This window comes from Schistocerca americana, chromosome 1 (assembly GCF_021461395.2).
Source record: "Schistocerca americana isolate TAMUIC-IGC-003095 chromosome 1, iqSchAmer2.1, whole genome shotgun sequence".
NCBI lineage: Eukaryota > Metazoa > Arthropoda > Insecta > Orthoptera > Acrididae > Schistocerca > Schistocerca americana.
In genome coordinates, this window is record NC_060119.1 from 937982108 (window position 1) to 937988029 (window position 5922).

General features: G+C 37.6%; 1 non-coding gene across 1 annotated transcript; it reads left to right on the top strand.

The window, feature by feature from the left end:
* The first annotated feature begins 2928 nt into the window (after positions 1–2928).
* Positions 2929–3002, top strand: Trnat-ugu. The gene has a single exon. It is a non-coding gene; the product is annotated as a tRNA-Thr (tRNA).
* Positions 3003–5922: the final 2920 nt, after the last annotated feature.

A 5922-nucleotide genomic window follows, 5' to 3' on the forward strand; every position in this document is an offset into this window, starting at 1 on the left:
TGAGCCCCGATAACCAGCGAATACGAAAGCTGTGTTGGTTGACTTTCGTCGCATATACTACGCACGACTTGTGCTTTGATAGTTCATCGTTTGCTACACATCGCGCACATCATATATGTTTACCAATTTCATCCTGTTCTACTGACTTATTTTGACTTTGGTTTAGCAGTGATCTGAGCTTACATCACTTTTGAAGAACACGGTTTTAACTGTTTAAACCAGTAAATTGCACCAAATTAAGTACTTCTTGTGAAGCTGACGACTGACTTTTTTTATCTTTGTTGAAAAATTCTGTAGTTTATGAATTATAGCTACGAGCAAAACCATTGTCGCATAGATTTGTTCAAGGCGCTTACCATCATCTTCACAAGTGAATGGGTAATGCACTTTGGTTCTTTGCATTCGACAGCATTCACATGAAAACGTGTCTGCTTTAAGCCTCAATTCGTTTCATTCATACACTTACGTAATGCTATCCAAAGAGGCACACACTCCAGATTTACAGTTATCGCCAGCATTTGCTTCCTCCACAATGCAATTTTCCTTTTGAATGCATCTAGCTTTTTCACAGGTTCCAGTGTCTTACTGTGGGCAGTGTGCAGTCAAGTCCACTTAAAATGTGAGGTCTGTAATCCATTCTGGATGTTCTAACTCTCGTTCCTGCGATCCTTTATCCTTCATAAATTTAACAACAGCAGGTTTTAAATCAAAAAATCGTTTCAGGAATGGTCCTTGACTGAACCAACGTACTTTTCAACAATATGTATAAAGTCTCCATACTACTCATTCAGTTTCATAGGAAACTGTTGCAGCTGACAGTGGAATAATTCTTGTACCAAAAATTTCTTCACATAATCTATGCCCACAAATTTAGCACAAAGTGCTCTTTGATTCCCGTCTAGCAATCGTTGTAATTTTTTGCTCTTCCACTGTCAACTAAATCTTTAAATTCTTTGTGCATGGTAACGTCATTTCGCAGCAGACTTGCAGTACACGTCGATTATGCGACTGCATAATAGATATTGAGAATTTTCATCCTTCTCTTCTGCCATTCACATTAATTCTTAAAGCTTGTGACAACAGATCGCTAGACTGCCTCTTTTTGTGCAAACAGTCACTGGACCTGTGAACTCCCTTCATACGATGAGTAAATAGCGAACACCACGAAAGTCAAAATAAGAACACCACGATTCTGCCAAAGTGAAGAGAATCATTCCGACCGACAACAGCTACACTGCAGTACTATACGAAATGTCGCGAAGTCCCCGGTACAACCGATAAACACCGAACAAAGTCGAAACAGACCAAGACTTGAGCCACACACAGCCCGCACATCCGGCACACGTGTGACTTGGCGTGTTCTCCGGGCGTCTGTCCGTCATTTAAGAACCCTCTTCTGAGGAAGAGGAAAGGTATCATGTTGAAATGTACCTCAGATTCTAGTTGTTTATGGTCCTTTGTGCGACATGAAAAAGTTTGAGGTTCGAAATCAATTCATTCAAAAGATATATATATATTTTATTCAATTTAAGAACTTGTTTATTGCTTTTGTTCTGTGAGGTACTTAATTCTTGTGATGGTGCCCCTGATGATAAAGCTTACTCTTCGAAAGGCGTACTTTTTATGTGTCAGATTTAGGTGCATTAGCGTTATAAGTGTAACAGTGCTGAAATATTCTCTTATATGTTATTTTATCAGTGTCTGATTTTATGAACTCCGCGGTCGTTAATGACAGTTAGTGAATGACGCAACCACGCAAAATAGTTGTGTTCATTTACATACGTTCCAGTAGATGGCGATTAGATTTGTTATGGTCCATGTGGTTTTCTAGCTCGATGCGTATGCTCTTGAATTCAGCACAGCACACATAGTGTAAATAAATTACTGTGGCGAACTTCATAATATTCTTAGAATGAGTGTTGAGCATCACACGTAGTGTAAACTTGATGTTTTTCGTCCAGTGCAAAGATTATCATTAGGCCATGAGCTTTTTTTGTAGAATGCAAAGATTATTGCCAAGCTATAAGTAACATACACCCTAATATGAAATGCACTGTTGAGCATCAGACAGAAGAAGGTATCAACTTTTTGAACCTAGAATAAAAAAGTTGAAAGAAAATCATGTCTTTTGAAATTCGTAGAAAACCAACCATTATAGATGTCACTATAGTTAATTCTTCATGCTACCCTCCAGAACACAAAATAACATAATTCAGATCCATATTAAACAATGTAAATAAAATTTCCCTCACTTCATCTGCCAAGGAGAAAGAAATCTATATTATAAACACTGTAGAAAAAAATAATGGCTGCAAGCCAGAAATAATTGACTACTTGTACAATAACATTAAAAATAGTAAATCACCTGCGGTAAATTCCCAACCAGCAGCAGAAAAGTAGCGAGTTGCGTGCATTCCTTTCATAGACACAGTTTCATACGAAATAGTCAAGGACAGGAGTTCAAATACGTTTCTGCACGTATAACACCGTGCAACATAACATCCTGTACAGCACAAAAACCCCCAGCCTTGGTCTAGAAAAATCAGGAATATAAAACATTATCTGTGACAATTGCCTCAGTTTTTATCTTGTACACACCGGCAGAAGCTTCACTACAACATATCGAGAACACATGAATATGCCTTTAGACAAAATAATTTAAATAAATCGGCAATAGTCACTCATATGAATCAATATGGACACTCTGTTTCCAACACTAATGACGACTTACAGATATTACATACCAGTAACAAGGCCAAGAAGGTGGACCTCATAGAGGTATTAGAAATTGATTTTCACATCCTCAGCTCACCACAAATATATTCTAAATGAGCAGCTGGAGCTAGCCAATAAATCTCTATTAAATGATGACTAACTGAAACCCTCAGCTCCCGACAGGTGTCCCTGCAGTCGCGCTATTTATCTGTATCCTTGGTGGCTCAGATGGATAGAGCATCTGCCATGTAAGCAGGAGATCCCGGGTTCGAGTCCCGGTCGGGGCACACATTTTCAACTGCCCACATCGAGGTATATCAACAACACCTGTCGGCAGCTGAGGGTTTCAGTTAGTCATCATTTATTCCAGGGAAAAGCTGCACGGTCATCAACAGTATTCTTTTCTTTCGAGAACAGTTACTGTCTTCACATAAATCTCCATTAGTTTGTATATCTCTGCTTTGTAAAACTGTTTGCTTTCTATTCAATTGCTCTGAGTTATTTCAATAGTTTCATGGACAAGTCGGTTTGTGTGCAGGTCCACAATGTCCAGGGATACAAATCTGTCACTGTCTGGTACGTGCACATCACTTACATCATAAATAAATGGTTGGGGATTTCTGAGAGATAAGTTTTCTTCAAATGCATAAAGGTTGCTACAGAAATCTTTGTTCTTTTTAGAGACGTAATATGCGGGACTGTTCCTTGAGTTAACCATCAGACATAATGTGAACTGAGGTTTATGTATCTTTCGCTCAGATCTTAGTTTAGGAGGTATAGATTTCATTTTTATGCTGTGTTCAACATCAGCATCTGGTAAAAGATAGTTTGAATTTTAATTAATTTTCTAGGCATTTAGACGTGGCGTCTGTCTTCCGTTATTTGGTGTTCTTTTGAAGGAAGAATTGCAAGATTTTGTTGATATTATCTTCTTCACACGTAACTAGTGCAGTGTTACTTTTATCTACCTTAACAGCAAGGGCTATGTTATCTGTAAGTTTTTAGCACGCTAGCTAGTATTTTTTAATTTGTTTTCCTAGAATTGTTTGTTGCTTGTAGCTTTATTGCAAAATTTGTTTGTCTTTTGAGCTTACAGTATTTTGTTCACTTGGGCCTTGTTTGGCAATGTCACATGAAATTTTTGTGCGAACAAGTAATTCTTTGATGTTTTTGTCATTACGTTTTGATATAATGATAATCTGAGACAATTATTAATTAAACCAATTTCAGCTTCATTGTATAAAATGCTCATAGAGTTTACTATTCTACTATAAAAATCAAATTCTGAGGTGTTAATGGTGTTAGCAACATAATTTGTTAATTTTGAAGTAAGTGAATTTTCTTTTTCTTGGTGTTATCTAAGATGTGCGTGAAGTCTGTAGGATGCGTCTGGTTACTGAGTTCAAGATGTTGTTTGTATATTTGCCTGTTTAGTAGGACTTTTTACTTGTGGAGGGATCTGATTTCAATTTTTGAACCGCATTATTTCGCAGTTACGTTTGGCAGTCTGAGAAGATTTACTGTGGGTATTAATATTATCCTTACTGTAGTTAGGTATTACATTAAAAGCTTAAGAGATCTTGTTAAACATTATAATAGCTTGTACTATTTTCATAATGTTCACTTTGTAGTTTTTAAATGTATAAACAGTTCAGAATGCATGACTTGGCAATTTCAGTGTTATTTCATCCATGCTGGATCACGTGAACTCAATGGCCATTAATGATAGTTGGTGAATGGCGCAAACAGCCAGTTTTAAATGTTTTATCATAGTACCATAACCGGTTTCGGGCTACCATGCCCATGTTAATATAGCTAGTACTTTTCGTTACACAGTGTTTTCGGCAACAGCATGTCGTCTGCTACACACTGCTCAAGAATAATTGAGTATTTTGAACCACTTCATAAGTTGTTTCATTAACAAAAATACCCTAAGGTGCTTGCACTTTTTATATATGATGCAAAATAATTGTGTTCGCTTGAATAGGTTCCAATAGATGGCGATTTTTTTATTTTCTGCTGCTGGTTGGGAATGTACTGCAGGTGATTTACTATCTTTAATTTTATTGTGCAGGCTGTCAATTATTTGTGCCTTATAGCCATTATTATTACCTACAGTTTTGATAATATAGATTTCATTCCCTTGAAAGATGAAGTGAGGGGAATTTTATTTTTATAGATTAACATGTACCTGAAATAAATCATTTTGTGATGTGCAGGGTGGTATGAAGAATTAACTATAATTACATCCGTGGTGGTTGGTTTTCTATGAATTTCAAAGACATGGTTTTAATTCAACTTTTTTATTCTAAGATCAAGAAAATTGATACCCTCTTATATCTGATGCTCAACAATGAATCTGATATTGGGGAGTATGCTACTCATTACTTCGTGATAATCTTTGTATTGTACACCAAAACCTCATGGTTTGATGATAATCTTCGCACTGTAAACAAAAACATCAAGTGTATAGCACGTTTATGATGGTCAACACTCATTTTAAGAATATTATTAAGTGTGCCACAGCAATTTATTTACAATATGTGTGCTGTGTGGAATTCAAGAACATATACATCGAGCTAGAAAACCACGTGGACCACAAAAAGCAAATCGCCATCTACTAGAATGGATGTGAATGAATCAACTATTTTGCATCATATATAAAAAATGCAAGCACCTAAGCATATTTTTATTAATGAAACAACTTGTAAATTGACACTAAGTACTCAAATATCCTGGTGCAGTGTGGAGAAGACCACATGTTATTTATCAAAACATTTGAGTAACGAAAAATATTAGTCATCTGAAGATGAGCATGGTAGCCCGAAACCAGGTACGGCGCTGTGGCTGGTTGCGTCATTCACGAACTATTCTCTTCTAACTCGCCTCTTCCTACCAGAATACTACGGTATAGAAGTTACTTCAGTGTTGGCGGTGTGCTGACTAAGTAAGAGCAGAGTGTCGCCATTTCCATACGGAACGTCTTTAAAAAGTACGGCTCGCCTTGCAGAGGGCTAAACACTATCTCGCGCACAAGGGAGGTGGTAAAGTCCACAGGCGGGTAATTACAGAAGTAGCCAGACAGTTTCGCGACCTTTCCCAACAGTAACGAGCGTGGCCCGCGGCCGCGCCGGAAGACATTAGCCGTCGCGTCGCCCAGAAAAAGGTTCTTCCCCGGGGTGACGTCAGCAGGCGCCGCAGGATCAC